Source organism: Elgaria multicarinata, chromosome 2 (assembly GCF_023053635.1).
Source record: "Elgaria multicarinata webbii isolate HBS135686 ecotype San Diego chromosome 2, rElgMul1.1.pri, whole genome shotgun sequence".
NCBI classification, from domain to species: Eukaryota; Metazoa; Chordata; class Lepidosauria; order Squamata; family Anguidae; genus Elgaria; species Elgaria multicarinata.
In genome coordinates this window covers 84902077-84923799 of record NC_086172.1, presented here as the reverse complement: position 1 = coordinate 84923799, position 21723 = coordinate 84902077, and the positions used below count along the sequence as shown (strand labels likewise).

At 41.8% G+C, this 21723-nt stretch overlaps 1 protein-coding gene and 1 non-coding gene across 8 annotated transcripts in view; one reads left to right on the top strand and one right to left on the bottom strand.

The window, feature by feature from the left end:
- Positions 1-6307: 6307 nt before the first annotated feature.
- Positions 6308-6380, bottom strand: TRNAA-AGC (transfer RNA alanine (anticodon AGC)). Its single transcript has one exon. It is a non-coding gene; the product is annotated as a tRNA-Ala (tRNA).
- Positions 6381-6962: 582 nt separating this feature from the next.
- PPP6R3 (protein phosphatase 6 regulatory subunit 3) overlaps positions 6963-21723 on the top strand; it is a 71638-nt gene continuing 56877 nt past the window's right edge. For 5 of the 7 annotated variants that reach the window (XM_063117052.1, XM_063117053.1, XM_063117055.1 and 2 more), the window contains exons 1-2: positions 6963-7082; positions 18538-18688. The gene's annotated coding sequence lies outside the window, so the exon portion shown is untranslated. Of the gene's footprint in view, positions 7083-8906; positions 9024-18537; positions 18689-21723 lie in introns of all 7 variants that reach the window. The other 2 variants (XM_063117050.1, XM_063117054.1) reach the window with 2 other exon arrangements.

Below are 21723 nucleotides of genomic sequence, written 5' to 3'. Positions count from 1 at the left end.
AAGCTCTCTGGGCGGTTTACAACAATTAAAAATAGTAAACATTAAAAGTATACAATTTTTTTAAAAAAAACATAAAAACAGGATAAAAACAACAACAGTATCCATTTAAAAACAACAATTCTGGGGTCCATTAAAAACAAACTTAACGTTGTTAAATGCTGTTAAAATGCCTGGGAGAAGAGAAAAGTCTTGACCTGGCGCCGAAAAGATAACAACGTTGGCGCCAGGCAAGCCTCATCGGGAAGATCATTCCACAGTCGAGGGGCAACCACTGAGAAGGCCCTCTCCCTTGTTGCCATCCTCCAAGCTTCCCTCGGAGTAGGCACTCGGAGGAGGACCTTAGATGTTGAGCGCAGTGTACGGGTAGGTTCATGTCGGGAGAGGCGTTCCATCAGGTATTGCGGTCCCAAGCCATGTAGGGCTTTATAGGTTAAGACCAGCACCTTGAATTGGGCTCGGAAACATATAGGCAGCCAATGCAAGCGGGCCAGAATCGGTGTTATATGCTCAAACCTCCCTGTTCCAACTATCAATCTGGCCGCTGCATTTTGCATGAGCTGCAGCTTCCAGACCATCTTCAAAGGCTTCCCCATGTTGAGGGCATTGCAGTAATCTAATTTGGAAGTTACCAGAGTATGGACAACTGAAGCTAGGTTATCCCTGTCCAGATAGGGGCATAGCTGGGCCACCAGCCGGAGTTGGTAGAAGGCACTCCGTGCCACCGAGGCCACCTGAGCCTCAAGTGACAAAGATGGTTCTAGGAGAACCCCCAAGCTATGAACCTGCTCCTTCAGGGGGAGTGCAACCCCATCCAGAACCGGTTGAACGCCCCCCATCCGATCAGAGGAACCACCCACCAACAGCATCTCAGTCTTGTCTGGATTGAGTTTCAGTTTATTAGCCCTCATCCAGTCCATTGTCGCAGCCAAGCACCGGTTCAGCACAACCACAGCCACACCTGATGAGGATGAAAAGGAGCAGTAGAGCTGCGTGTCATCAGCGTACTGATGACAGCGCACTCCAAAACTCCGGATGACCGCACCCAACGGTTTCATGTACATGTTAAACAGCATGGGGGACAAGATCGACCCCTGCGGAACTCCATACTGGAGAGTCCACGGGGCCGAGCAATGTCCCCCAAGCACCACCTTCTGGAACCGTCCTGCAAAGTAACCACTGCAATGCAGTGCCCCCCACTCCCAACTCAGCCAGATGTTCCAGAAGGATACCATGGTCGATGGTATTGAAAGCCGCTGAGAGGTCGAGGAGAATCAACAGAGTCACACTCCCCCTGTCTTTCTCCCGACATAGGTCATCATACAGGGTGACCAAGGCTGTTTCCGTGCCAAAGCCGGGCCTGAAACCCAACTGAAATGGATCCAGATAATCAGTCTCATCCAAGAGTGTCTGGAGCTGGCCCGCCACCACCTGCTCAAGGACCTTGCCCAGGAATGGAACATTTGCTACCGGCCTGTAGTTACTAAGATTTTCCGGGTCCAAGGAAGTTTTCTTCAGGAGTGGTCTCACTACCGCCTCTTTCAGACGGTCTGGGACCACTCCCTCTCGTAGAGAGGTATTAATCACCTTCTTGGCCCAGCGGCTGTTCCATCCCTACTAGCTTTTATTAGCCAAGAGGGGCAAGGATCCAGTACAGAGGTGGTTGCACGGACCTGTCCATTGTTTGTGTCTATATACTGAAAATCTTAGAAATAGAAGGCTTCAGGTGAATGGAAATTGTTATTGGGCTGTTGCTCAATGGTGGAGCACACATGCGTTGCAGGCAGAAGGTTCCAGGTTTGATCTTGAGGTAGGAGCTGGAAAAACTCCTGCCTGTGAAACCCAGGAGAGCCACTGAGTTGACAATTCAGAGTTAGATGGACCAAGGATCTGGCTCAGTGTGAGGTAGCTTTCTATGTTTTCGAGCAAAATCATATTTCTGGGAGGCTGCCAGGAGCATAATTTTGCTTTAAAGCAAAGCACATGCTTCCATGTTTTGTTTTAAAGCAAAATAGCTTCTTCTTTTTGCTACCACCAAGATTCAGCAGCATATCACTGTTTTTTTCTTTTTTTCTTTGCTGCTGACAGATTTTAGCAGTGGAGTGGGGGAGGCAGAAGAAAGACCAGGGCAGGGGCTGTATGTAGCCTCCAAGCCAGAAGATCATTTGCTTGTCCAGCATAATGGATGGGTTAGATTGTCCTGCAATAAATTAAGGGCATTCTAGAACATGGGTGGGCAGAAAGTAGATCTTCAGATGGTTTGGATGTCAGTTCCCAGAAGCTCCTGCCAGCATGGCGCATGCTCAGGAATGCTGAGACTCAAAGTCCAAAACATCTGGAGATCTACTTTCTGCCTACCCTGTTCTAGAATATTGGCTGGGATCAAGGAATTGGGTTCATCAGAAAACCCTACCTAAATACTCATGAAGCCCAATTCTGTGCATATTTAACTTAGAAATGAGTCCCACTTGTGTTCAGTGGGGCTTACTCCCAAGTAATAATGTCATTGAATTGAAGCCTTTGGGCTGTCACCTTTTAAGCCAGTGATGTTCCACTCCATTTGTGACAGCCCCTCTGCAGTCACAGAGAATGTGGGTCTTGAGGAAGGAGGGTGACATCCTGAGGAAGAGGGAAATAATCCCTTACAAGGGAACCATTCCTCAGAACATAAGCAATATCACTCCCCACCAGCATTCTGAAGTGTTACAGTCCTATAAGGAATGTTGGATATGTTTTTAATGAGCATTTGTAATAGCTCTGACTCCCCATATTTTAAATGCAATCATCTTCAACCACTTGTTACTCTGTGCTTGGCTGTGAATGTGAAAATAAATGATTGCTCACAAAGGGAGCGGTATTTTCATTGAGTGCTTTGCAGAATGCAACTTTAAACATTTCTCACAAATACATAGGACAGTGGAGTTGGGAAACATGGCCTGGGAGTTGCTGCAGTCCATTGCAGGTGAATTTCAGTCCCTCTGAAATCAACAGCGAAAAATTATGGATAAAATTTGGGAATTACATTCAATACTAAAAATGCCCACCCACCAAAGGGCTATTAAAACAGTACATTGTTGGTTCTGGATGGATCTCTGTTGGTAGAACAATCTACTAAGAGGATGCCATTATCAAAAAAGCTCTAGGCCAGCCTTCTACAACATGCTACCCTCCCATCACCCGTGGCCCTGTTGGTTAGGGCTGATGGGAATAGTACTCCAATGGAAGTCCAAAACATATGGAGGGCACCATGTTGAGGAAAGCTGTTCTAGACCTTGTGGCTGCTTGCCTAGCCTCATGAGGCCAGGGATCTGAAGCAGAGCCTCCAATGACGAGCATACAGGGAGAACATATGGAAGAAGGGAGTTGCCAAATCCCAAGTAGTTTAGGGCTTTGAAAGTTAACACCAGGACTTTGAACTGAGCTGGGAAACAAACCAGCAGCCAGTGCAATTCAACTAAAATTGGTGTAACATGTTCAAAATACAAGTGGCATTCTGCACCAATTGCAGTTTCCAGATGTTTTGCAAGGGCACCCCCACATAAAGCAAGTTAGAATTCATAAGAACATATGAAGAAGAGCCATGTTGGATCAGACCAAAGGCACATCTAATTCAACATTCTGTTCACACATTGACCAATCAGCTGCCTGTAGAACATGAGTTGCAATATCATCCTCCCACCTGTGTTCCCCAGGAAGTGGTATACAGAGACATACTGCTTCTGTGCTGGAGCTAGCATATAGCCATCCTGACTAGTAGCCATTGATAGCCTTATCCCCCATGAATTTGTCTAATTGCAATTTAAAGCTGTCGAAGTTGATGGCCATCAACAGATTTTGTGATTTCCATGGCTTAACAGTGTGCTGTGTGAAGGAGATCTTTCTTTTATTTGTCCTGAATCTCACCCCAGTCTGCTTCATGGGCTGACCACAGGTTCTACTATTATGAGAGAGAAAGAAAAACATCTCCCTATCCACTTTCTCCACACCATGCATAATTCTATACACCTCTAACACATCTCTCCTTACTGGCTTTTTCTCGAAGCTTAACAGACCCAAATGTAATGTTGTGGTCTAACCTGGAGGTAATTAGGGCATAAACAACTGTGGCAAGGTCCGCCTTTGTCAGGGACAGTCGTAGTGGGCAAGGCAGCCAAAGGGGCTCCTTGCAACCGATGCCACCTAGGCATCTAGCAAACATTCCGGTCCAAGGAGCACCTTCAAGCCTGATCATTCAGAGGGAGTGCAACCCCAAGACAGGTTGCATATCTAATTCTGAATCAGGTGATTCACCTACCGACATTAAACACAGAATCATAGAATAGTAGAGTTGGAAGGGGCATAAAGGCCATTGAATCCAACCCCCTGCTCAATGCAGGAATCAGTTCTGTCGTGTCGGGTTTAATTTTCAGCTTGAAACTTAAATCTTTCACTTCTGCCAGAACATGGCTCAGTACTCCTGCTACTTCCCTAGGATGAGATGAAAATGGGAGATAGGGTGCAATATCATCTGTGTACTGATGTCTCCACAGCCCAGGTCACCTAGTGATTTCATGTAGACATTAAGCAGCATGGTCAGTGTATCAATAGGTAGACCTAAGTGAGACACACAGGAAGTTAGATGGAAGAGGGTCAGGGACACACTTTGATTGAAGGAATACTCGCCCAATCAGGAGGTGACACAGCAGTCAGTGACTCAGCACTCTCAGGAGTCAGTCAGGGCTGGAGAGAAGTTAGTTAGAAGCTATGTTTGTTTGAGGCAATAAAAGTTTTATTTTTATATAATACTGCATTCCTCATTTGCAACAAACCTATCTTTGAAACAGTCAGGACCAGCTCCAGGTTTCTGAAGACCCTTGGGCAAAGATACCATGGTTGATGGCATCAAACGCCCCTAGAGAGTAAGAGCATGTCACACAGTGGAGTCTGATGGCTTTAATGTCAGTGCGGCAGTGAATCCGGTCATCTTGGATAGCTCCTTTAGAATTTTGACTAAAACCCAGAGCGGATTTACCACCCTAGAGCCATCGGAACCACCTGCAGTCTCCACTGGCCACTCATTCAGCACGGTTTATAATGTCCGTCTGTCAGCAAAGCCAAGCAAAGGGCAAGCATTTGTTGTACAATGACATCACGAATCGACAGTTTTGGACTTGGGACGCTATAACTAGTGCTGCTGCAATTAGCAAAGAAATTATTACCGAATAAGGAGTGGAGGAAGGGAAGGGACCAGTTAACATTGTACAGCACAACCCTACACATGTCTGCTCAAAAGTAAGCCCCACTTGTTAAATGGTGTTTAGTAAGATTGCTGTGGTTACTGGCACAGCTGCCCATTGACAAGGAAGTGGAGATTGAAATCAAAGTGAAAGGTACATAGAATATGTGAAAATGATATCAATATACATCCCTGAAGCAAAGACTTGTTCAACCTTGCACTGACTGCTGTGCTGCTACATATCCAGGCAAGGTGCAAATGTTGCTGCCATCTATGTTTGGGACTAGAGTGTTTTAATGGTACCAAATTGGAAAAGATCCAAATCTTAAAGCAGGTTCATGATCCAGACATACTGGTGTAAAAACATTTTTTAAAAAAATATAAATCAAAGTTGGCATTTTGAATCATGTGATTGTTCTCCAGGGTGCAAAGCTTTATAGAGCTACCCTATGCATGTCTACTCAGGCATAAGCCACAGGGAGTATTGAAGTAAGTGTGTATAGCACTGCAGCCTTAGAAACCTACCTTTTCTGAAAAGGCTAGTAATGCTCTTAACTAGAATGTCTTATTCTTCAACAACTTTTTTTTCTTTCTTTTTTTTAAAAGCTGCTAGATCCAGTATGGGTTTTTTTTCAAGAAGGATGCATTAAGTTTCCATTGCGTTTTCAGCAACTCTTTGACCACATTTTTCTTTCTCTTCTTCTCTCCGCCCCCCAAAACTAGCATTATTGTGTAAGATTTTTAAACTTTGATATGGGTTGTTCCTTCCTCCCCCCCCCCCACTTTAAAGTCTGGGAACAGGGGAAGAAGATGAAGTGAGCCTGTTACATAATGCTGGTGAGACAGACTATAAATTCAAATTTAAGATTTTCCTGCATTTATCAAAAGGGGTTTATAGATTAGAATATAGAATAGAATTTACAACAAGGAGTCTTGTGGCACCGTAAATACATATATTCAGGCCAGGAAAAAAATATTAAGTTTCTAGATGCCACAGCACTGTGCAAACAGATTAACATGGTTAGCCCTCTGGTCATTGTTTGAACAGAATTTATAAATCAAACAAACAAAAAGAACCAGGCCAAGTCAAAAAATTGGAGAATGCGGGCATCGATCCCGCTACCTCTCGCATGCTAAGCGAGCGCTCTACCATTTGAGCTAATTCCCCACTCTGAAAAAAAAGTGATTTTCGATTGGCTTACAAATAACTGTCTCCCGAGCGACGTTCCTCTTTTAACCCCTCCCCCACCTATTAAGGCGTCGTTGTTGTCAGGCAGTTTGATTTCTTCAATTTTATGACGGGGCTGGTTCTTACACTGTCCAATAGGAAAACTTGTTCACCCATAGTCATTTGTGTGCGAGGAGCGCCTTCTTTAGCTCTGCCTCTGTTAATTCTCATTGGTCTGAATCCTACGGCAAGTGATTGGTCACTATTGGTTTATTTTTAAACGGAACTGAAGGTTTTAGTTGGATAACATGAATGCCTTTCAAAGTGACGTAAGGTTGTTGCTAAGGCGTGAGGGTGGGAAGCCAAAGCCGCGCCTCCGAACACGCTGATTGGGTTAAATGAAGCCGTGACCCCGTCCCTTATCCCTTTATTGCCCAATGGTGAAGTCCTTGCCTTGTGATCGACGACACAGTGGAACCAGTAGAAAATAGAGGCTTTTGCCATTGTCCAATGGAAGAGGGGATTGACGAGGAAAGGTGTGCTCCGTAGAGGGTTGATTGGCATGAATGGGGGGGACGGAGATAGAGGAGGGTTCGGAGGAGCTATGTCCGCCATCTTGAAGATTCGGTGATGGTGGAGAGCAGCAGTTTTCCCGCCTGAGCGGGGGGTCCGCCGGGGGTGGGGGGAGACGCACTCTCTGAGGTAGGGGCTCCATGAGTGGGTCTGCTTTCTCTTAGCGGCTTGAGTCGAGTTGATATCATGTTCATTCTGCTTGCGGAGAATGAAAAAGGGAAGCGGGGTGGGGGGGCTCGTTCCTCTGAGGAAACGCGTCGGGTGGGCGATGGGGAGGGGAGGAATCGCTTGGGATGAGGTAGTTATTTCTCCCTCACTCTTCCCGTCACCATCCCTCGTTCCCGCGTCTTGATTCGAGGGCGAGTGGAATAAGGCCTTCTTCCTCCAAGCACCCCCCACTCACTCCCGCCACTCTACTCTGAGAGCAGCGGCCTAGTTGCCCGGTTTGTTTTGCTTCCTGAGATGCGGCTGCCCCCCCCCCCGTCTCTGTCGCAGCGGCCTGTGCCCCCTCTCTCCCGTGGGAGGAAGGGGTGGGAAACGAAGTTACCCGATGTCTTTTCTTTCCCTGACGGCGGGGTTTGAGTTAATGACCTTTCCCCCACCAAAGAGGGAATACGCGTCTCCTTTGGGAAGGGAGCGGGAACACGTATGTATTCATTCACACGCTCTCTCATTCTCCCAGTCTTGCCGGCTTCAAGAGGCACTTGCTGATGTGAGAACTCCTCTGGACTGTTTTCTAGGCGGTGGGGTGGGTATAGAGGGCCGTTTATATTCTTTCCGTGTTTCCTACAGGGCGCAAATTGAAAACTATTTTTTTTTAAAAGCAGTAGCATGACTCCTTTCAATTTCTCTAATCTACGAACATAAACCTCAATCACCTTTGGACTCAGTTCCTTGCCCGAGTCCTGATGTGAAGTTAACTTTTGCTTAGGGAAAGAAGTGTAGATCTGGCTGTTAAGAGATGTCTAAAACCAGGATTTTCATGTGAAAGTAGGTGGTGAAAACTGGTTTAAGGCTGTAATCTGTATCTACTTTCCTGGTGGTAAGCTCCATTGAACTCAGAGGGACCTACTTCTGAGTACACAAGCAGAGGGTTGCACTGTTAGTTTATCAGGCTCCAGCTGTTCTATGACACTAAATAAAGAATTCGGGATGTTTGTGTCCAGGACTTAAAACAAATCTCTCTTACCCTCCCACCCCAGGCTGTCCATTGATTTCCTGGGAAAACTTGGGAGAGAAGTACTGTAGTTAGTATTTGAAATGCTAGTTTTAAAAAGCCATTGAAATAACCCATTTTAACACATCTTCAGATTGAGAAGATGGAGAATTTTTAAATTTACTCTTTAATTATAATAGTTGAAAAATTTCTCAGTGTCAGGAAAGTTTCAGTTTAAACAACTTGTGCTAATATCATGGTACAGTGGATGTGATGGTATTATATGGAATCTGTTTGGGTTGAATTATGCTACCATCTGGATTCCATTAATTATTTTTGGAAGCGTTGTCAAGGAAAGGAACCCCATGTTTACTATTATGGAGACTATCAGTTTGATAGCTATCCTGCATACTTTCTGTGACTTTCCTGTACAACATTCTCAACAAGAAAAGTTCTGTTGATGACAGAGGGTAAATGGAAGAACGAAGCAAACTTTTGAAAATTGATAATTGCCTACAGGATAAATCAGGTTTCTATTAAAAACTATGAAAATCTCTTGGTGTAGGGTGAATATGTTAGATTGGATTGTTTGGATTCCCAGGCTTTAATATTACCTAATTCTGCATGTGTACCCGGCCAGATTAGGGTCAAGAAGGATTATATATATGTGTGTGTGTCTGTGCGTGCGCATGCGTGCATATATAGGCTAGTGAATGAATGCTTTTAACATTTTCTGTTGTATCATGGTGTAGTTTAAACCATCTGGATTTTTTAACCATTGATCCTTTCTCATACAGGCATCTCAAATATTGTGTAGCTTTCTTGATTTGTGATACACTAGCCTTCTAGATTTGAATGTTTAAATTCTGATTTCGCTGATGGTACCTCCAGTAGTCTTTGCACCTTTCAATTGTGTAAGTAGAATGTAAAAAAATCTATGTTGGCTAAGATGTACATAATGCATTTTAAACATTACATGTTACCACTCTACACCACACCTAGTCTGTCTCATTTGCTTTTCAAACAAATATCAAAGTGAAATTAACATTTGCAAGTGATAAACTTCAGATTGCAAACAATTTATCACTTCACCTGTAAAAATCCCTTAATTTTCAGAGAGTTCGATTAGATGACCATAAATGTTTTTCCAGCTGTGTGGTTTTTGTAAACTACCATGAGAATTTTATTGAAGGGCTGGATAAAAATAATCCAATAGAACAATTTTATGGTGCCTGGACTGTGTCTGCCAGGTTTTTTCAGATTCCTGGATCGAGGCCAGAAACAGCGCTCTGACCTTGAATTATTTATTTATTTATTAGACTTATATACCGCTCCCATAGCCAGAGCTCTCTGGGCGGTTTACAGAAATTCTAAAATTGAGGTAAAAACAAGTATACAAAATTTAAAACTCTAAAACACAGAACATACACACATAAAGCATTAAAAGCTGATTAAAAACTAAACATGTGGGTAATTAGGATGTGCCGCCATATGCCTGGGCAAAGAGGAAAGTCTTAACCTGGCGCTGGAAAGATAGCAGCATTGGTGCCAGGCGAGCCTCATCAGGGAGATCATTCCACAGTCTGGGGGCCACCACTGAAAAGGCCCTATCCCTCGTAGCCACACTCCGAGCCTCTCTCGGAGTAGGCACCCGGAGGAGGACCTTAGATGTTGAATGTAGTGACTGGGTATATTCACGTCGGGAGAGGCGTTCCGTCAGGTATTGTGGTCCCAAGCCGTGTAAGGCTTTATAGGTCAAAACCAGCACTTTGAATTGGGCTCGGAAACATACAGGCAACCAGTGCAAGCGGACCAGAGCAGGTGTTATATGGTCAAACCTTCTGGTTCCCGAAATCAATCTGGCCGCTGCATTTTGCACGAGCTGCAGCTTCCGAACCCAGAGGTCTGAGCTCCCAGCCCTCTTGCAGCTGGGTAGGAGAGAACTAGCTCCTCCTGTAAACTGGGAGAGGAGGGGAAGGGACATGCCAAGTGTGCAGGGAGGGGAGGGGATTTGCGAAGCTTCTGTCCCTCGCTCCCTCTTGGATACCTCAGCTAGATGGGTGAAAATGCCTGCCTTGCTAAATTGGAGGTACAGTGCACCTCCTGCTCTGGTTTGGGTTCTTTAAGCCTCTGGGTTTGGAGGCTTATGAGTACCTAGGCTGGATCTGATAGGATTGTGCCTTAAATAGATTTTGACATACCTATTGATTGGAAATGTTTTTATGATCAAGACATTTGTAGGAAGACCCAGTACCCAATGGCAGGACCAGTTCTGGTGCAGCATAAGTGATAAGGACTGCAGGCTTTTTATTCCTATTTGAAATTAAGTCTGCAATTCTAAGCCTATTTACCTGGGAGAAATCCCCATCAAAGCTTACTTCTGAATATGATCGAGTAATCAGCCGTCTCTACTGTTTTTGTGAATGCTGTTAATCTGAGATAAAAGGTAGGAGCCATTTAAAAAATTAAAGTACATTCTAGCTAATATAGGTGCTATGCTCTCACAGCAGAGGTGGGAAAAGCAAAACATGCTTTCACATACATCGCTAAAAACATTCTAAAAGTTGAGTTCCAGAATGCTTCATGCTGGCCAATCCTAGGCAGAGTAATGGTGTTCCTGAACCCACTGAAAACTGACATTAAAGCTACAGTCCTATGTGTAAATTATTTTGAATAGTTGTGATATATTCCTGCAATATAGGAATATGTTAAGACCAAAGTAAACCTGATGTTAGGAATCCATGATCATATCTCTTGTTTCTTTAATTTTTTCTTAAAAGTAGCAATGCCGCCACCCCCTGAATTGGGTCAGGACCGCAGTCATTAGAATGTTGGACTGAGACTTGGTAAATCCAGGTACTGGACATGAAGCTCACTGAGTGGCCTAACCTATGTTGCAGGTTGTTGTGAGGATAAAATGGAGAGGATGATCATTAAGTCACCTTTTGTTCCTTGCAAGAGGAAAAAAGGGTGGGATATAAATGTAATAATAAATACATAACATAAAGGTAGCAGTGAGCTGCACTGAGAATATTGGATTGGATGCAGCTTCTTTTCCTCTGGTGAGAGTGTTTCCATATTGTATGTTTGCTCAGAATGCTTCTGCCAGTGGAAGTGGGCAGATGGCATTGTTTGTCATATACTCCCCCACCCTTCACTTCTACTGTTCTGGAACATGCCCCAACATTCCGGTGCAGTTTTGAATTTATGCATGTTAAGATCGCAGAAAACTGGTGTAGCCTAAGTATCAGGAGGCATGTTTGAATGAAGAGTTAGGTAGAAGTTTGCCATTGTCTCTCTAAGAACATTATCCAAAAGTTGTGTTGCTTTCCTTTTTTATACTTGCTTAATGAGGTAACATTAAGAATTGAACAAGCAATATAGCAAGAAAACCTAAAATAGCATGTGGCTAATCAGCATGGGGCAACTTGTAGGCCAAACATCTGGCCTCTCATCAGCCTTAGCTAGGACAGCCAATGATGAGGAATTATGGGAGTTGTAGGCTAAAACTTCTGGAGGGTAAAGGGTAGGCTCTGTTTATTTAGTAAACTTCAGATCCTTATGGTTCCACTGCCTTCATGTGTTCCAGAAGCAAAATAGTATGTCTGAAATAGATCCAAAAGATTTCTGGACTATGTGTTCTAGTGCCAGTTCTAAAGTAGGCTAATCAAGCACTGCAGACAGACATTGTTGAATTAGTAGAGTATCTCAGTCTATGTAATGAGTGCAGCAGGTCGTTCCTGGGTTGCTTATGAAAGTGAATGCAAAGTGGCAAGCGTGCTTGCTCCAGCATGGCCTGCTAATTCATGTGTTAAACAACCCATGAATTGGTGTTATGTGTGAACCAGGTCAATGGTTCCTTGAGTTCCATGGAAGAAAGGTGGAATATAAATAACTGGAAAAAAATCGATAGATTCCATTTTAACTAAGATTTCAGATTCCATAACCTCCAAATATATGTGGTTTTTTTTAAAAAAAAATTGGTTCAGATTTATTTTGAGTTACTGAAAAAATCTGATAACTTGTAGTTTTTCATAGTGTTTAAAATTACTTGAGCACAGAAAGAAATAACTTTCTATATTAAATAAAAATAAAATAATTTCAGCTGCTAGCTGTGTTTCGCCTGTTGTAACGAAACAGGGCCTTTTTGACTTGTGATAATTCAAACTGTGGTTTAGGAGGGGGGTGGGCAGATTTCAGGCTTGTTGGATCTAATTTGTTTTTTACTAGAAACCTAAGATCCACCAGCCAAAGCCAGGCGGAAAAGACTTATTCTTGGAACTAAAGAATAAGTTCCAATTATGTATGTTCTGCATCTGGGGATTTGTTTTGAATACTGGAAGTTGACTGACCTCACAGCTTTTCACACAAGTCATTACCTTTGGCTCACATTTCAGCAGCCTAATTTAGGTGAGAAAAGTCATTTTATTGCTATTTTAAATCATTGGGAAACCTTTGCAAAAGTACAGTAAGCAAGTCTCAGTAGTGGCACCCACCCTTTGGAACACTCTCCTACCTGTGGTCCAAGAGGCGGAAACTGGCAAGCTTTAGATACCTCTTGAAGACATATCTGTTTAGTCAGGCTTTCCCTTGCTTGTAATCACACTGCTTGTTATACTATTCTTGTAATGTTTTAAATGTATTTATTGCATTGTTTTTTACATTGTATTGTATTTTTAAAAATGTAAACAGCTTCCAGATCTTAAGGAAAGATAAGTAAATTAATAAATTAATATATTAATACTGCAAATCAGCTAAAGGGTCTACTGGTAGATTGCGATCTGCCTTCTGGTTTAGGAACTCTCCTTATGCACTGTCTTTAGCTTTCAGATCCTGGTTTTTTGACCCATTTCCTTGTTACATTTGAAACATGGAACTGAAGTTTAATGTCTGCCTTCTTATCAAGTTCTTAAACCACTGTTTGATCCTGATTAGCAAACAGATGCTAAATCACAGTTCCCCATCTTGGATGTAATTGGGAATTGTGCTTGAAAGAGACAAGGATTGAAGCAATAGCACATTTATGGCACCTTAAAGACTTAGCAGCCATGATGAATCTGTCAGCGTGAACGTGCCATAAGCCTTGTTTTAAAAGTTTGAGTTACTGCTTTTATTTAGATTGACTGTTCCTTTCTAGATTCGGTGGCATAGTTCCAAACAGCAGCCCAATCACATTGGCTTAGTAACCTGCCATTATTTGTAGATGCTACTGGCCACTTGGGATGGTTTCCTTCCCTTGGGCTTCTGAAAGAGGCACTCACATGTACCCCAACCACCTACTGGAAAAAGCACAGCGAAAAAGGTGTGTGTGCTCAGGATATTGGGCAGGGGCACCTACTACTCATTAGAGAGTGGACTTAAGGAACCCTAGTTTCAAAGTAGGCTATAATGCTCTCGTCTGCAGAATTCTTTTACACTGTCATATGTGAAAGACTTACATGCTCTTTTAGTTCAGGTGCAGAGGACTTGGGGGGGAAAGCAATGTGAAGGGAGAGAAAACAGTCTGTTCTCTTCACTTGAACCCCTAGTTCATTGAGAGCTTGGAAGAAAAGGGATTCAATTTAATTTTGACTCGGTGTTGCAGGAGGCAGTAGTGGTAAAGCACTGCTGGCACCTAGAGAACACTCCCTCCCTTGGGACTGGTGGTGGCTACAAATCAAGTGCTTTGGCTAATGAAATCTGTTTAAATGAAGGAATTATCCTTGTCAGTTGGAACATTGATACTGTTAAGTGCTCCTCACTTCCTAGAGTGGTGAGAAGTTCCAGGGAAAACAACTACTTAAGTTTAGCTTCCTTTGGAGGAAGAGATAAGTTGATTTATTTACAAATATATAAGTTGAGCATACATGGGAGCAAACAGATGAAGCACATCTACAAGCAGTAATCCTCTTCTTCACTTTAAGATGTCCAGAGAGAGGCATCCCTACATCCCCTGATGGTTTTAGCTAACAGCTTTCTACTCTGTCTTGCATTCTGTTCCCAAAATAATTTCTATTATTCCCTGACACACATGCACCTAGCTCCACCTTTCAGCTTGAGGGGGTGATGAATCATTTTTGCTGAAAATGGTACTCTCCTAAAAGTGTCTACAGTTATTTCTTAGCCATTTTACCTGTAATTTTCCTAATGTGGCTGACACGAGCAATGAGTTTGGCCTTCTCTTGTCAGATTCCTTCAGAGCAATTAAAATTTAATCTTATAACAATCCTTTCTTTTATGGCAAATACTGCAACAACCATTTTTAATATGTCACATGTCTCTTAGGGTGGGTAAAATCAGTGAGTAAAACACTTTTACATATTTAAAATGTCCTTTAAAATAGTTGAATTTGAATTTAATATAGAAGTCTACACATATTATCGCTTAAAATCTGAATCCATGACCCTCTACTGAATATATCAAATCCTGCATTTCTGTGTAAAAGAATGAACCGGAGTGGAAGTATGATTTCTGAGGTCAAGCATTATAAACATGGTACATCAGGAAAATTATATTTGTTATGAACGTTTAGACTTTCAGCCAAAGGCTGTGGGCATCTATGTTTGATGCAGTGGGCGAAGACTGTTCTGCCCAGTAACTACATGCTTTGCTTCTGGAAAGTGGAGGGCCTTGAGAGGTGCATTTGAAACATTACGAAATTAGTGATTACTTCTGAAGTTTTTCTAAAAACTGAAATGCAGCATTGAAGAGTACAAATCATAGAATCATAGAATAGCAGAGTTGGAAGGGGCCTACAAGGCCATCGAGTCCAACCCCCTGCTCAATGCAGGAATCCACCCTAAAGCATCCTTGACAGATGGTTGTCCAGCTGCCTCTTGAAGGCCTCTAGTGTGGGAGAGGCCACAACCGCACCAGGCAACTGCTTCCATTGTCGTACTGCTCTAACAGTCAGGAAGTTTTTCCTGATGTCCAGCTGGAATCTGGTTTCCTTTAACTTGAGCCCGTTATTCCGTGTCCTGCACTCTTGGAGGATCGAGAAGAGATCCTGGCCCTCCTCTGTGACAACCTTTTAAGTATTTGAAGAGTGCTATCATGTCTCCCCTCAATCTTCTCTTCTCCAGGCTAAACAGAGCAACTGAGTGTTGCTTAATGCTTTATCTGCTGGCTAATTTCAAACACACTGAAGCATCCCTTCCCTTCTCTCACCTCTACTTTGATTAAATTTGCAGCCCTCCACATCTGCATTACAGATGTGTGTGTGTGTGTGTGTGTTTTTAAAAAAATGCTGTTGGGGGACAGGTCATGTCTCACCTAGTTTGGCTCTTGGTCTTCAAGCAAGTGATCTTGGTTACGTCCATATGTGTACAGAGTGCTGAACAGACTTCTTTGTTTCACAAATTCTACCTTGTATCTAACTAGATGCAGCTTGTAATATAAAAGATATTGGCTGTCTGACTAGAGATATTTTCAGTTATATTCCTAGGTAACATAAAGGTCAGTTTACAATTAAATAGCACATCTTTAATAATTAAAGTAACCAATCAGTATGCTGCCATGTTTAGGAAGTAAATGCATTATTATTAAGAGCTTGATTTAAATTACCAGAAAAAACCCAATTTTAAAATAATTTTACCTTGATCTAGTAAGAGTTGATCAGCAGTGTCTTCATTTTATTTTTTTTCATTTCATTTCTTTACCGCCCAATAGCCAAAGCTACCTTTATATTGAAACTAGGTAAAAGTGACAGTTCCAATATTTAACTTGCTGGTTAAATTGAAGCAAGTCGTTATCAATAATAGCAGTAATATTCAGAAATGACAGCATCTGTATTACAAATGGAAACTAGCTGGACCCAGACTATTGTGGGGACTGCAGTTTTGTAAAGGCATTTTAAGGCAATCGGCACTTTTACAGAACTACAACACTCAGGGTTCTTGGGTAGTTAGCTATGGAAATCAAATAGGATTGAATCTGTTATATATCTATAGTGTATAGATATTGTCATATGATATGTACCTATTATCACTAACAGTTGGTCTCCATACCAGGCACTCACTTATTAAAACAAACACCTTGAAAATGTGGTCTGGTTAGCATGTGGTTCTTGTAAATTGTTGTTTGAAGAGATTACAAAACCAGCAATCATGAACCATTATGCCAGTTCTGATTATGATTATGATGGTCAAAATCCAGAGAACTACTTGAGATGTGTTTTTACATATCTGGTGCTCTTTTTACTTTGAAAAGCAGGTAATCACATGCATGTCATGGTACACACTGCTTTTCAAAGTCCTCTCAGTTTCAAAAGTGGTTTGTTATGCAGCATTGGGAACCGCTGTTCAAGGAACTTTCCAGGTCTCCTTGGATACGCAGAAAGATTGTCCAGTTATTTTGATCCTGGCTAGAGATGTAACATTTCCCAAAAAAATGAGACCATGGAAAAGAACCGTTTCCCCCCTGTTATTTTTTCCCCTGCTAAAAAATGCAAATTTGGGGGGGAAATGAAGCAATACTTATTTTTTTAGCCCTTTTTACAAATTTAAATTAACTTTGTTGCTTTAAGACAGCCTTCTCCAACCTGGGACCTCCAGATATTTTGGATTTCTGCTCCCATCAGCTTCAAGCAGCACAGCCAACGGTCAGGAATACTGGGACTGTAGTCCAAAACATCTGGAGGGGGCCAGGTTGGGGAGGGCTGCTTTAGGAACATAGAGTAGCCTTTCTGTCCCTAAAGTTATTTATGTATAACTTAGTTTGCTCATAAAATTATAATATTTTAAAATGTTTAAAGGTAAACTCAGTATATTTGTAATTATGGTCTAATAGATTTGAACTATATTAAATGAGTGCTACAGCATCAGAATCAGGTCTTCTATAGAACAAAACCCAAAGAATGCAATGTGCTGATAGGAATGCACAGTGGTGACTCTACTCACATGTTGGCAAACTGAGCATGAATGTCTATCAGTAAAATATACTTTAGATCAATAATAGTGAGGAATGTAAGAAATAACTGCTGGGAATCTTACAAAGGATTAAAAACACTTTTCTTCATGGCTTCCTTATTTCCAAATACTTTACATCTCCAGTCTTTCTATGAAAATGTTCTTATTTCATTGTTTTGGTGGGGTAAAGGCTGGGTAGTAATATATAAATCCTTTTATTAAATTCTAAAAAAAATCATACTCCAAAGCTCTTCAGTTTTTCAGAAAAAAGACAAAACTGGTCCATGGGGAAAAACCCGTCCTGTCTCCCCCCCCCCAATATTTTCTGTTTTTTCCTTCATATCTCTAATCCTGCCTATGTTCATATCTCGGTAACTTCAGCCTTAGCTGTTACATTGTGTACGAAAGCATAAATATCTGCTTCTCTAAAAGTTTTCCTTTAGAATTCTAAATATAATAAATAAAAACAGCCATTAGGTAAAGCAGAGTGGCAATCCCCTATGGAAATGTCTTTCCTTTGGAAAGAAGACTCTTTTGATGCCTGTAATCCTATTTCAAACTATTTCTTTAGCTTCTGGAGAAGAGAAGATAATTAGAACAATGACATTTCAGACCCGGAAGCATTTGCGTATGATTCCAGTGGTTGCTGTAGAAACCTTATGTTTGCTGCAGATGGCCTCAACAACTTCTCTGAATGCAGCTCAAGAAATCTACTCTCCCTGCCCCCGCCCCCAAACAGCCAGTCATGCACTTTTTCAGAAAAGCACCAACTTGTGGACTACTATATGGTGATCATTTTCACATACTCAGGCAAGTGGTATTGCATGCATCTTGATAAATATGGATGTTCTAAAGTAAAAACAAAAGTTAACAGATGTCCAAATTTCTGCTTGATTTCTAGGAACCTGTGCAGTATTATAGATGGCTACCACGCATGCATGTTCTCAAATGTTTGCATGTGCACATATGTATTATGTCCAACACTTCTTAAAACTACAATTATATGATTTTTGAAATCTAGTTTGGGGTTTCTAATGACTTCATGAACTGTGGTCATACCTTATGTTATACATGAGTCATTGCCAAATTCAAATAGAAACATTTCAGTTGGATGCACATATTCACACATGTGCAATATTATATGTCTCAGTATTTGAAAATGATCATTATGTATTAGTCCACATATGGTGTATATTTGGTGCTTTTATGAAAAAAGTGCACAATTGTTGTGAAATGTTGAGTTATTCCACCACATTACCACCTTTTTAAACTATGGTGTAGTAGGGGTACAATCCTATACATGTTTAGACAGAAAAAAATCCTACTCCCAACATTTCTCAGTTGTAGATTTGTTTCTGTGTAAACATACATAGGATTGTGCCCTAAGAAAAGTTATCCTGACCAACTGGGCTCTCATGCTTTGTCCCTTTGTTTGAACCCCAAATAGCTCTCGATGTAGTACATTGTACATCTCTATTTCTAGTTGAAGCGGCTCTTGAAATCTTGTGTTGACATTATGAAATTGTCTTGTGTTTTCTTATAGGAAGAAATCTGCTTCATCTTAACCTAATTCAGTCTGCTAATCTGCTAATACTGTAGATTGAAAGATTTTGCTGTTGCCAGGATACCCTGTAATGGGCAAGAAGCCACAAAGAATAGAATTTTTTTTTCTTTTTAAACTTTTCTGTTAACAGGTAAGAAATGTCAATAAGTTTGCTTCTATAGGTTTATGCATTAGTGTCTGCTTCTTAAAACATTGACTGAACACATGATGCTTTAGAAATTCCTCCTGTAACATATTCCTTATTCCATTTTTACTTATTTACTTTTTTCTTTTAACGGTTTTCTTTCTTTTGGTGTGTTTTCTTGTTAGGCCTTTAGTTAAACGCAGTTTATCTGCATTACTAGTGACTTAAATTCACTTTACGATCAATATGGCATTGACATTGCAAGTTATTAATTTGCTTTATGCTTACAATAGTGCATAACCTGATCTGGCACTTAAGCCCTGTTTTGGAACGGGAACTGAAACATTGCGTTGCTGGGAAATAATCCATGATTAAGTCTTGTGCATGTTCACTATACTAAATCTGATTGAATAGGATTGCTGGGATTAATTCCTTTGTGCGAAAAAGGTTTTGACTTCAGTTGAAGTTTGCTTCCAGTTGCTGCTGTTCCTTCACTTATAGATAGGCTTTCTGGTCTGTTGGCTTGTGACACCCATTGCTATCATGTATATGACTTATTTATATTCTCAAATATTGTGGCAGTGCTGCAAGATTGGGTTTAAGTGCTCTTGTGTGCTCTAGTGTATTAAATATCTGCCAACTATCTGGTATAAAACACTGCCTCTTTTTAATGCAAACGTAGTCTGCTACTTACCATCATCTTGAGGTGTTTCTATAGAAGCTAGATAAATCAAATATACAGTTACAGCAGCAAGTTGTTGAATCTCCTCCATCTCAGCAGTGAGAGATGGTGTTTCTCCCAACTTACCAAACAACTGTTTGATTGGCTAAAAGGAGTGCAGTCTTGGGAGGGGAGGTGTTAACTCCCCTCTACAGTCGTCGATGCAGCCCAGGTTGCTGTCCTCACATTGCTAACATGGCTGATCAGCTACATTGTGGGGGAAAGTTGGAGAGGCATGGGCCACCCCTGGATGGTGGGGAAAAGTGGGAGAGGCATGGGTCACCCCTGGATGGTGGGGAAAAGTGGGAGAGGTATGGGTCGCCCCCTGGTTGGTGGTGGAAGTGGAAGAGGTATGGGTCACCCCTGGATGGTGGGGGAAAGTGGGAGCGACATGGGTTGCCCCCTGGATGGTGGGGGAAAGTGGGAGAGGCATGGGTCACCCCCTGGATGGTGGGGGAAAGTGGGAGAGGCATGGGTTGCCCCCTGGTTGGTGGTGGAAGTGGGAGAGGCATGGATCACCCCCTGGATGGTGGCAGAAAGTGAGAGCAGCATGGGCCGCCCCCTGGATGGTGGGGAAAAGTGGGAACGGCATGGGTCGCCCCCTGGATGGTGGGGGAAAGTGGGAGAGGCGTGGGTTGCCTTACTGTGTGTTAAACAGGGGAAGAGAATGGTATCTTGGAGAACAATAGAGGTCTGTGGAATGCAGCAGGACATGCCAAGCACCGTCTTTTGAAATCTGCCATTTAGGTAGCAGAATGTCAGGATTGCAGTGCTGCCAAACACCTTCCCAAATAGGCACTTCAGGAGTCTATCTTAATCCAGCCTTTTCCAACCTGGTGCCTTCTAGATGTTTTTGACAATAATTCCCAGCATTCCTGACGATTGGACATGTTAGTTTGGGCTGATGGGAGTTGTAGTTCAAAATATCTGAAGGGAACTAGGTTACCATAATCAGTGTTACCAAACTACTGAGAGGTCCAGGAGAGGTTGTACTCTTCTAGTGAAGGTCATCACACAGATCGGTGAAGGCAGTTCTGTATGAAAGTCAGGTTAGATGCTAGATTGAATGGCCCCAGATAACCATCTAGAAATGCCTGAGTTGACGTGCTGCTCTCACTTGCTTGAGCACCATGCCCAGAAATGAATATTGGTGAATGCTTAAAATGAAGCTATATGGATTTCTGTGCAAAACCTGGAGGATTGATGTAGGACTAAATATTCTAATCTTTAATTCACGTAATTGGTAAAGGTGATCTAACTTGTTAATTTGCAACTCAATACTTTGCCACTTTAGCCAGTAGTGTGCACACACAAGGGACTTTGCCAGCTTTCTTTAGGGCCCAGAACTCACAAACTACTTTTAAAACTAATTACAGTGCAGCTTGGTTTAGCATAAGAGCTGCTGAGAGGAGAAAGTCAGTGAATGGATCTTGATCCCAGTTGGTAGCAGGAGAAGAAGTCGTTGCCTGAAGGATCAAAATAATAATGTTAAGAGTAGGGAAATAATTTTTGAAACCATCCATAAAAGTGCAGTTCACAAATTTTTAGAAGCCATGTCATTCAATTGTGCATGGATGGGAAATGTGATATGCAGCAATTGGTTTCTGAAAATAGTTTTGTTGCTAAAATATCACAGCAGTTAGAATATTGAAGAGAGGATATTCAAGAGTACTTACATGCTGATAAATTCTGTAATATGTAGTAGCTAGTAAAAAAATGCAAGGAGACGTGTTTTTTGGATTAAATAATGCATGTAAAACATGAGAAAAATGGCAAGTCCAGATGAAGATGGAAATGGCACTTACATTCATCAGAATTCTGAATAAAAGATAAAAGATCAGCATCTTAAAGAAGGACAGATATTTTGAATAGCCAGGTTTATATAATTGTAGGCAACCTGGTGCTCTCAAAATGTGGGGGTTTTATCCAAAACAATCTCTTACCATTGCTTGGTATGTCTGATGGGAGTTGTAGTCCAAAACATCTGGAGGGCACCAGGTTGCTTACTGCTGAGTGATGGATGAGAAGCTTTCATTTGTATTAATTTCAACAAGATTGCTTTCAGAAACACTTCATAATATTCCATCTACATATAGCATAGGGTGGGCAACTCATGATGTTTCAGATGTTTTGTCTTATAACTTCCATCATCCCACACCATTGGCTGTGCTGGCTAGAGCTGATAGGAGATGTGGGCAAAATATCTGTTGGGTTTCAAGTTGCCCCGCCCTGTACTAAAGCTGAATTACCTATACTAAAGCTGTATTATTTTAAAATACTGTGCACGTAGTATTAATTGAGTATAAGAAAGCTTTCAATT